The following is an 11,959-nucleotide window of genomic DNA, read 5'->3' as shown; positions in this document are numbered from 1 at the left end:
ACCCAGGCTGCAGTGCAGTGGTGTGATCTTGGCTCAATGCAGCTTCAACCCCCTGGGGTCCAAGTGATCCTGCCACCTCAGACTCCCAAATCACTGGGATTATAGATGCATGCCAACATACCTGGCTAATATTTAATATTTTGCGGAGATGGGGTCTCCCTATGTTACCCTGGCTGGTTTCAAACTCCTAGGCTCAAGCAATACCCCCTCCTAGCCCTCCCAAAGTGCTGGGATGACAGGTATGAGCCACTGCACCTGGCCAAGTCTGGATTCTTAACCTGTCCACTATTAACACAACAATGGCCAAGGGAGGGGTGGTCCCGCCTAAATGGAGCACCTCTGGCAGGAAACACAGACGCTGAACAGGTAACTCCAGGAATTCTGAGTGCTATCCATAAAAACCAAGATGTGCAGTCACCATAAACGGGAATGCCTACTGTGTGACTTGAAGGAGAAGAGAATGATGAAGAAGATCCAAACCCTGCCCCCAAGATGCTCCCAGAGTATTAGATGGTAGCCAACCTCATTAATCAAAGGGACTTACCAGTTCAGAAGGTCTTGTGATCTTAATGTGCCCGGGGCAGATGGAGTAAATATTTTAGATCTAGAATAGTAAAATAATGATGATGACAACTATGATAACTATCCTTTACTGAGAGTTTACCCTGAGCTGGATACAGTGTTAAAAGCTTAACATACATTATCCTGTTGAACCCTTACAACGACCTTGCAATGTAAGAACTGTTATTATCCTCCTTTCACAGATGGAGAAACTGAGACTGAAGGAGGTGAGCTCCTTCACTCAAGGCGTGCGGCTGGCATCAGTGTTGGGGTTGAGCCAGCTCTGCTGACCCGCAGGCCGATGCCCTTGTAAGCCACCACCCTGCCCACCCTTGGCCCCTGCCCACAGACCCCTGTGCCAGTATCTCCCATGGCAAGCTGAGTGAATGAGGCTTAGGTCCAAGGGGCAGCATGGGCCACGCCCCATTCCCTAACAGGGCAGAGCCTTTGCCATGACACAGGCACAGTAGATTTCAACACTCTGATTTCCTCATCTTCCTTTCCCAATATGTGACCTGCTGATCCAACATGTGACCAGGCAGGGGTAAGTGGACTGAGACATGGAAGGGGATGGGCCTCACCTGTTTCCTGGACTCCCACACTCACCTTCCCACAGCTCCCATGGTCAGTCCCTGGCAATCTCTGCTCCACAGCAGCTCGAGGGAGCCTGTATTTTATTTTATTTTTGTTTTTATTTTTTTGAGACAGTCTCACTCTGTCTCTCAGGCTGGAGTGCAGTGGTGTGATCTCAGCACACTGCAAGCTCCGCCTCCTGGGTTCAAGCAGTTCTCCTGCCTCAGCCTCCGGAGTAGCTGGGATTACAGGCATGAGCCACCACACTCTGCTAATTTTTGTATTTTTAGTAGAGATGGGGTTTTGCCATGCTGGTCAGCCTGCTCTTGAACTCCTGACCTCAAGTGATCTGCCCGTCTTGGCCTCCCAAAGTGCTTGGATTACAGGCGTGAGCCACCATGCCTGACCTGAAGGAGTTTTTAAAAGCGTCAGTTTGATTATGTCACCCCACAGCTACATCTTTTTGTAATTTGTGCACTGCTTAGAATAAGAGTCATGCTCCCTGCTCTGGTCTCGAGGCCCCACATGCAACTGCCTCCCTGCAACCTAGCTCTCCTGCCTGACCTCCCTCCACTCTGCTCCAATGTCCCTTCCCAATGGGGCCTTCTCAGGTGCATTCACTCACTCTCCATCTCCACCCAGTTACTCTCTAGCACATAACCTTTTTAAAAAAAAGTCATTCTTTTGGCTGGGCACGGTGGCTCATGCCTGTAATCCCAGCACTTTGGGAGGTTGAGGCGGGCGGATCACAAGTTCAGGAGTTCAAGCCCAGCCTGGCCAACATGGTGAAACCCCCATCTCTACTAAAAATACAAAATTAGCCAGGCATGGTGGTGGGCACCTGTAGTCCCAGCTACTCAGGAGGCTGAGGCAGAAGAATCACTTGAACCCGGGAGGCAGAGGTTGCACTGAGCCCAGATTACGCCACTGCACTCCAGCTTAAGCAACAAAGGGAGCCTCTATCTGAAAAAGAAAAGTCTTTTTTTTTTTTTGGTGGTAAAACATACTTATATAAAATGTATCTTTTTAGCCACTTTTAAGTGTATGCTTCAGTGGCAGTAAGTACATTCCCATTGTTGTGTGACGATCACCACCATTTGTCTCCAGTCATTTTCTTCATGCCAAAGAGAAACTCTATACTCATTGAACAATAATTCTCCAGCCCCTGGTAACTTCTACTCTGCTTTCTGTCTCTGTGAATTTGACTACTCCGGGAATCTCATATAAGCAGAATTACACGGTTTGTGTCCTTTTGTCACTGGCTTATTTCCCTTGGCGTAGTGTCCTCAAAGTCCATCCATGTTGTAGCCTGTGTGAGAATTTCCTTTCTTATTAAAGGTGAATGTAGATACTCACATTTTGTGCATCCATTCATCTGTTGATGAACGGGAAGCTTGTTTCCACCCTTGGGCTATTGTGAACAGTGCTATGTGCACTTGTGAACAAGTGTCTGTTTGAGTCCCTGCTTTCAATCCTTTGGGGTATTGCACAAGCTTTTGTATTGTGTCTCTAACACACCACTGCCTGAAATGATTTTGCTCATTGCTTTGTTTGCTGACTTGTTTTCTGTCTCTCTCCGGTCATCTCCTTGGATACAGGAGCCTTGCCTGTTTGGCACGCAATTGTTATCACAGGCCCATAACGGTGTCCTGCTCGTGCTAGGTGCTCAACAAACATTTTTTTTTTTTTGAGACAGAGTCTCGCTCTGTTGCCCAGGCTGGAATGCAGTGGTTCGATCTCGGTTCACTGCAATCTCTGTCTCCTGGGTTCAAGTGATTCTCCTGTCGTAGCCTCCTGAATAGCTGGGACTACAGGTGTGCACCACCATGCCCGGCTAAGTTTTGTATTTTTAGTAGCACTGGGGTTTTGCCATGTTGACCAGGCTGGTCTTGAACTCCTGACCTCAGGTGATCCGTCCGGCTCGGCCTCCCAAAGTGCTGGGATTATAGGCGAGAGCCACTGCACCCCGGCCTCAACACACATTTTTGAATGTAGGATGACTAACACCGCAGATGGCCCAGCCTGTTGGGCACAAGCCTAATCACCACTTCTAAGTGAGGACGTGTCTGAGACACTAAAATGCTCACAGGCATTCACATTCACAGGCAGTGTTTTAAAAATTTCATTTATTTGTCAGATTTAATACAAAATTTCCAAAAGTAACATGTACCCTGTGGTCCACGGAAACGAAAGGTGTGTGTGCAATCAACAAAGCCACAGGGCCTGGGAGGGCAAGGTTAAATGTAGGAATCCAAGGAGTATTCCACCAATCCACCAGAGCGTGTCTGTGCTGCTTAAGTCAGATAAGGCGAAGGTTTGGAATGTCCTGAGACAAGGGAGGGGTATTCCCCTCCCTCATAAAAACTCACCACCATGTTTTGGGCACATGTTCTTTGCCAGCCTCTGATGATCTGGGACTGCTGTGAAGAGGAAGAGCATTTCAGGGGAGAAAGCGGCCCCTTAAACCCCAGTGAGACAACAGCATCATCATGCCCAAAACTGTTTCCTCAGCATAGCAGTGTTAGGAATAGGAGCCAGGACTCCTGCATTCAGCCTGCTTTGCCACCCTTGGTTAGGACTGGATGGGTGTTACTCGTTCTTTTTGCTATTCATGGCTTCTCGCTTTTTCTGAGCCAACCAAGGTCCAATCTCCCATATATCCTTTTCCTCGCATGTGTGTGTGTGTGAAAGTGTGTGAGACAGAGTGCATATGTGTATGTATAAGTGTGTGAGTATGTGTGAGACTGTGAAGGAATGTGGGGTGGAAGAGTGTATATAAGTGTATATATGGGCCAGGCGCAGTGGTTCACGTCTGTAATCCCAGCACTTTGGGAGGCTGAGGCGGGCGGATCACCTGAGGTCAGAAGTACAAGACCAGCCTGACCAACATGGAGAAATCTTGTCTCTACTAAAAAGACAAAAAAATCAGCCGGGCGTGGTGGTGCACGCCTGTAATCCCAGTTACTCGGGGGGCTGAGGCAGGAGAATCGCTTGAACTGGGGAGGCGAGGTTGCAGTGAGCCAAGATCACGCCATTGCACTCCAGCCTGGGCAAAAAGAGTGAAACTCTGTCTGAAAAAAAATAAAAAATAAGTGTACATATGTACATGTGTGTGGATGTGTGTGTGTGTTTTAACTGCAGTGACATTGGATAAGTCACTTAAACTCATTGACCCTCTCTTTTGTTGTCATGTTCATAAAAACAGACCAATGGAAAAACCTCCTCCCTGCCAGGGGATGTGTGAACTCAGCAGGGTAACATCTGTGGGCATCCACATGGTGCTGGGCACATGGCAAGTCTTAACAAATGATACCTGTCACTTTCAAACTCTCTATCACTCAATCTCTTGACCAAGAATCTAGCTGTCAGTCACCTCTTAAGCTACATAAACTACACTCTGCTTTTATTCAACTGGGGGTAGAGTGCAAAGAGGGGATATTTGTCGAAGGAATGGAAGAGACAGATGTTTATGCTGACATCCACTTTGTGTTTTACGTCCATTTTCTCACTGGATCCTCACTTTAGCTACCTGTGAAGTTGGTTTAGTGATAATTTACAGATGGGAAGCTTGAGACTCAGAGAACAACAGATCACACATCCAGCAAGTAGCAGAGCAGGCATTTGACTCCAGACCTGGGCACCTCAAAGCCACTGTTCCCTCTACCCTACAACACTGAAGGATGGCTCTGGAGTCAGCCAAAGAGCCTGCTGGGGAGGTTGTGTGCCAGTGCCAGGCAGGGGACACAGGATAACCAAAGGCCAGGAGAAGAGAGAAATAAAAAGTATGTGATTCTGGAGCCCAAAGAGAATGTGAGGAGAGAAAGGGTGAGGCTTGAATTTAGGGTGAGGTTGAATTTTGCAGAGCCTTGAAGTCTGCATTGAGACGTTTGGGATTTATTTCAACAGAGAACCTAGATCAGATTTGAGCTTAAACAAAGTGATTTTGACACATCCAATAAAAATGATCATAGAGCAACTCCCAAGGAAGAATTCTGGAGAAATAGCAGTGGGCTGGGGCAGCTCTCGGAGAAGCTGGCTGGGGGAAGCCACCAGCCGCCAGGATCCTGCTGGAGCCTCACACTGACCACCCGGCTCTAGGACCCAGTTGCTCCCTCTCCATCTTTCACTGCTGGGAGCAAATGGATCTCGCGCTACAGGCAATAACTTCAGGAACCACTCAAATGTCAGTGGGGGATCTACGTTCCATGGTTCCATGGCCACTGGGGCCTTCTGGAAAAGAGAGGTTTCCAGAAGCAGTGGGTACCATGGCCATTAGGAACACCCTAGTTGATTGTCATGATGACCAGTGGGGTGTTGCCTTTCCTTTCTGTGCTCCTATACTCCGTCTTCCTTCCTCCAGTACAAACTAGCCCCATGCTACCTAGAAGGCACTCAACGACAGGCTGCCTCCTCTGGCTTTGAGTAAAAGCCTGAACTTGAGTTACTATGCTGCAGGGGAGGGAGAGAGTCAAGTGCCTTTGAGTGCAATGAGACAGGGAGATTGACCAGGACTGGGCGGGGGTGGAAAATTCAGTGACCAATTGGAGTGGCTGAGTGGCACATTTGATTCAGGGAGGCTAGACCCTGGCACAGCAGTACAATAGATGCCTACTATAGAGGCCCCCACAGAAGGGATGAGGAGAAAATCAGCAGTAGCCATGTCTGCGAGGCTGGACTGAAGACCTATTTCAGGTGGGGGCTTCAGAGATGGTGCACTGCCCAGAAGAAGAGGGATCCTGGGCCCGGTGCGGTGGCTCACGCCTGCAATCCCAGCACTCTGGGAGGCTCAGGAGGAGGATCTCTTGAGTTCAGGAGCTCATGACCAGGCAGGTCAACATGGTGAAACCCTGTCTCTGCTAAAAAATACAAAAATTAGCTGGGCGTGGTGGCACACACCTGTAGTCCCAAGCTACTCCACTTTGGATTTTATGTCCATTTTCTCACTGGATCCTCACGAGAGGCACTAGAATCCCTTGAACCTGGGAGGCAGAGGATGCAGTGACCTGCGATGGCACGACTGCACTCCAGCCTGGGTGGCAGAGTGAGACCCTGTCTCAATAAAATAAAATAAAATAAAATAAAATAAAATAAAATAAAATAAAATAAGAGAGGTGCCCCCCATCTCATCTCACAACTGACATCAATTTTTCAGGTACCTCAGCAAGAAGTACTTGCTTCTTGGAGTCAGGGTCAGATTTAATTAGACCTCAGGGAAATAAAATAGTGTAACATTTCTTATGTAGTCAAGTTTATGGAGTAGGATGCATATCCCAGGGTCTTAATTAGTAGGACATAGACATCATCATTAACACTGAGGTCTTTATCAGGGACTATCTGGTTGCTAGAAATGACTTTTACTCAGAAAAGTTTACATAAATGGGAACTGGCCATCAAGATTTGAAGCAATCTCACAACTGGGGCTGCAGACAGTGCGCAGGGCTTCCGGAGAACGAAAGCATCCTCTCCACGTCTCTCGGGGGCTCCTGGAGTGCTGCCCTGCTTCTATCCGATCACATGTCCATCACCCTCTCTGCAGATCTGCATTGTCTCTGAGTGTTTTCTTCTTGCTTTTCCAGAACTTCAGCCCACCTGGGATTTTAATGTACTGGGCTTAGATCTGGTCCAGCTCTCAGCTACCTGTGGGGGAGGCAGGAAAGTCAAGTGATAAAGACCCAGGTCATATTCTGTCTATGGAACTCTGTTACTGCAGGTGCCGGTGGAGTAGCATTGCAGCCAAATTGCAGCAATGCAGACAAACTACATCCACATCGCTCCTTTCCCCACCGATATATCCCGTGTGTCCATATTGCCGAGAAGAAGCCTGTGCTGAAAATGTCAACCAACAGACGCTAACGGTAGATACAGGCTCGAAAGATCTCAGAGAAGGTCCTTCCCAATATATAAAACCCATGTTCACTTCACTCCTTAAATTCTTTATCTACAGTGTCAGTTTCCAAGAAACATTTCGTTTCAGAGTTAGTAGAACTTATTCGGAATTTCCTGTTGGAATTTCAGTCCATGGTATAGGTATTTACGTAAACAAAATAATATAGGTTCCTCTAGAGATATCTTACAATTATTTTTAGTATATATATTAAAAATGGAAATCTTTAGCTTTTAGTATCTTTTTAGTATATATAATATGTACTATACTCAACTATACTAAATATGTGTATTAATATACACTAAGCTTAAAATATACTAAAAGCTAAATATTTTGATTTTTGCTTTAAACTTTTTTCTTGGAGAATTGGGATGCATCATAACCAGCTGCATGCCATAATCTGACAAACATGGTCCTTCATTAAACTTGATTTTATCATCTATAAAATGGGCATACAAACAGAGCTTACTTTGCAGGGTTGATGTGAGAATGAAATAAAGCTCAACAAACACTAGTCTTTCTTCTTCTTATAATCTTGCATCTAAGGGCTAACACTATCTAATTGATCCAGGGCCTGGATCTCTTGGTTTAAATTCTCCAAAGGATTCGTCTGATTGGCTGTGAAGTGTGTCTCTCCAGGGTCAGGAATCTTCCAGAGTCAGGTTGGAGGAGAAGGATCACGTGAAGCAAGCATGAGCACACAAGCTAACCATGCGGCTGGTGGGGAGGGTGATTGCCGAGAAGCCAGGATGGGTAGGTCTGCCATGGCAGATGCAAAATTCTAGAGTCCCAGAGCTGGAAAAGCAATTGAGACCATCTGGCCCAGTCACTCCAATTTTCCATGTTTAGAAACCAAGGCTCTGAGAAACATAGTGACCTACTTCTACTTGGGTATTGACCTACACAATGAATCAGAGGCAGGAGCTCTGCTCTTCCCACCCTGCGTCCTATCTAAAGGGGCAGGAGGCCTGCCAGGCAGGGAGGAGAGCCCATCACTGACCCTCCCACCTCACTACCTCAGAACCTCTGAGTTAGCTCGTGTTGCAGCCTCCTCCTGTCAACACCCTGGAATCCAGGCTGCAGGAAGTACTCAGTCTCCTGGCCCTCTGCTGCCCAGCCCTGGCCACCTGTACAACAAGGTTCCACCCGTTCCTTCCAGCTAAGCAGGTTTTATGGCCACATGCATGCCTCCCTCCATACCTTTGCTCAGGTAGTTCCCTTACCTGGAATGCCCACCTTCCACTCCCCGCCCTCCTGAGTTCCACAGACTCTGCTGGAGGCCACACCCTCTGAGAGGTCTTCCTGACGCATATCCCTACCCTACTCCAACCTAACCATTTCTGTGTCTTTTTCTCTCTCTGCACTCCGTCAACTGCCACCTGCCCCATCCAGGAGGCACATAATTACATGTTGCCTGCCAATTTTAATTCAATTATAAGTTCTCTGTTGAGGTCAAAAACCTTGTCTTAAACATTGCAACAACAAAGAACTCAGTGCTGTGCTGGGTGCCTGGAAGGTGGTCAGTAAACATTCGTTGAAGGAGTGGGTGAATGGAGTGAGTGAACACAGTGAGCGAGTGAGTAATTGACTGTCAGTTGGGAACTGAACCAGCAAGAGCCTTCCTGCTCCAGGATATCCTGGGAAGAGAGGTGAGGTCCCTGCTTAGAGCAGTCCCGGCAAGTCATTCACAGGGGCTGAACACAAGCTCCGTATCACCTACTGCTCACCACAGCTCACAACAGCCCTGTTATAAGGACACTGAGGCTCAGAGATGAAAGTAATTTGCCAGGGGCCGCCGGGGCCATGCGCACCTGAATGGGGATCAGGCTGCTGTTAAGCTAACTCCTTGACTTGGGCTCTGACCACCTACCCCATGCACGGGATGCAAATGAGCAGGACACACTCTTGACCTTCAGGAGCACCTGGGGTGGGGGTTGCAGGGCTGGCAAGGTGTGGCTGGAGGCCAGTCCTGAAGAAACCATTGAAATCCAGGGGTCCACACACCCCTGGGACAGAAGCAAAACCAGGGTCAAGTGACCACACCAACATGGCATAAGTATACATATGTAACAAACCTGCACGTTATGCACATGTACCCTAGAACTTAAAGTATAATAAAAAAAAAAACAAAAAAAAAAAAAAAAAAAAAAAAAAAAAAAAAGTCTCTGCGTTTCCTTTGACCTTCAAAACCTCCCTATAACACAGGCAGGATGCGGGTCATTAAATCTGATTCACAGGATGGCAAATTGAGGGTCAGAGAGGTTGGTGGGTGGCCTTGGGAGCCACTTACAAAGACTAGATGAGGAACCAACTTTCCCAGCCTCCTGCCTAACCACCCTTCTCCCCACTGTCCTGTGGGGGTAACCCTGTTCCAGAGGGTCAGTCAACACTTGGTTCCCAAACGCACTCTTCTTTATCCTGCTGCCTGGCCTCTGTTACCCCTGCCTGAATGCCCTTTCCCCACCCCAAACTCTGCTGCTGCAGGGCTCAGCCCAGATCCCACCTCCTCTCCAAACTTCCCCACGTCTCCTCTGATCGAATTCCTCTATGGACCTCAAAGTCTTTCTCTCTATATCATCCTCTGATTTAGTACCTTTTAAATAAGAACACAAGTGCCTGGCACAATGCCTGGCCCATTGCAGAGCCTGAGGCAGTGTCCTCTGGAATGAAGTGGTGTTCAGCAAAGTTTGGTGTAAAGAACGTGGGAATGAATGAATGAACAAATGAATGGGTCTCTTGCCTACGTTTCACTGCTGTTGAAGGGGTTCATTTCGGTGAAGTAACCCACAAAGCTCCCAGCACAGAGCTGGGCACAGAGCAGGTAGCTAGCCAGTGCTCGCTGGCATGAGTCAGTTTGAGGCAACGCTGTCTCTGGGCCACACCTAACCTAGACTTCCTGAATGGGCCAAATGCCAGCACGAAGACCCCAGCAGGCATAGCGCCGGGAGCTGCCTATGGATCTCCCAAAAGGAGCAGTCTGCGGCCCTGCCCGCCTGCCCACCCCGTCCGTCCTCCCAGCTCAGATGCCGTCCATACTGCCCCAGCCTCCTTCCTGGGCATGCGGTTTGGGGAAGAAAAAGGAGGAGGAAAAATCAGGTTAAACCAGATGGCAAAGCTGTTCTTTTAATCAGTAGTCGTGGAGCCCTGGAGCGGGGGCCAGGAGGCGTGGCTGTGAAGCAGGCCAGAATGGCCAGCGGACAGGCGCAAAGGCCCTGGTGTCTCCAGGAGCTGGGTTCAAATCCTAGCCTGTGGGCTTCAGCTGTCATGATGCCGAACAAAGCCCACTCCCTCTCTGAGGCTCAGATTCCTCACCTGTAAAATGCAGTAACAGTAACTTGCCACATGCTGGTCTGCAGACGAAAACTGACTTGGGACGGGTTCTTACCCTATGCAGCATAAACTAATGACAAATTAATGTATCTCCCTATGTATGTGTATATATGTCAACGTACTGGGTCACCAATTGCCCTCCCTTAAGAAGGACTGGCCCTTATTCTGTGATTATATCCTTCCTTTATTATTATTCTATTTTTATTACAGAAACGGTCTCACTCTGTTGCCCAGACTGGAGTGCAGTGGCACAATCACAGCTCACTGCAGCTTTGAACTCCTGAGCTCAAGCGATCCTCCCACCTCAGCCTGTAGCTGGGACCATAGGCACACACCGCCAGGCCTGGCTAATTTATGCTTTTTAGAGACAGTCTTGAACTCCTGCCCTCAAGCAATCCTCTGGCCCCGGCCTCCCAGTGCTGGGATTATAGGCATGCGCCACCTCACCAGTTCCCTTCTTTGATGATTATTTTTTCAGTGGAAAGGACTAAGGGCCTTTGTGCTGCTGTTCCCTCTGCCTAGAGTCCTTCCCCCACCCACCCCCACCCACAAGACTCACTGCCTCACTAGCTTCAGAACTTAACTCACACGTCTCCTTTTCAAGAACACCTTCCCTGACCACCCTATTGAAAATTGCCATCCACCCACAGTGTGCCTTTCCCCCTTGCCTGACCTGTTTTTCCTCCATAGCACTTAGCCCATCTGACCTCTGATTTATTTCCTGCTTGGGCCATGGTCTGGCTCTTCCCAGGAGGGCAGGGAGTTTTGTCTGCCTTGTTCACAGCTGTATCCTAAGGCTTGAAAGAATGCTTGGCACAGAGTAGACCCTCAATAAGTATTTGTCAACTGAATCAACAATTGAGTGGATATTTGCTTTATACTGTCTTTCCATGGCAAGATAAAAAGCGAGCAGTCCTACATCGACTCCCAAAATCGAGGCCTTGGAAAGGACAGGATTTCACTGGTCTATGACGTCCTTACATTACCGAGAAAATAGAGGTAAAAGAATGCAACACAGATGGGCGCGGTAGCTCACGCCTGCAATCCCAGCACTTTGGGAGGCCGAGGCGGGTGGATCACGAGGTCAGGAGATCAAAACCATCCTGGCCAACATGGTGAAACCCCACCTCTACTAAAAATACAAAAATAAAAAATAAAAAAGTAGCTGGGCATGGTGCTGCGCATCTGTAGTCCCAGCTACTGGGGAGGCTGAGGCAAGAGAATCATTTGAACCTGGGAGGCAGAGGTTGCAGTGAGCTGGGATCACACCATTGCCTTTCAGCCTGGCGACAGAGCGAGACTCTGTCTCAAAAAAGAAAAAAACAAAAAAAGCAACACATATTATGGCACCAGGAAAAACTCACTAAGCAGTAATAATTAGTCCCCTCTTCCTCTGGTCCCCTTCCTCTCCCCACATTCAGCCTAAGGCCTTATCTGTCTCTGAACACTGCAGAACCTACAGGCCCATACCAGCTTTTCCCAGCACTAAGTCAGCAGCCCTCTGTCCTCCATTTTGCTTCATTCATTGATTTTCTTTAAAGATCCTGATGACGGACCCAGCTTGGGAGAACCAGCCAGACCTGTGAACAGGTCTGATGGAGGCCCGTCCTG

Source organism: Rhinopithecus bieti, unplaced genomic scaffold (assembly GCF_001698545.2).
Source record: "Rhinopithecus bieti isolate Rb0 unplaced genomic scaffold, ASM169854v2 scaffold_49762, whole genome shotgun sequence".
Lineage (NCBI taxonomy): Eukaryota > Metazoa > Chordata > Mammalia > Primates > Cercopithecidae > Rhinopithecus > Rhinopithecus bieti.
The sequence above is the reverse complement of the archived record's forward strand: the minus strand, read 5'-3'. Positions refer to the sequence as shown.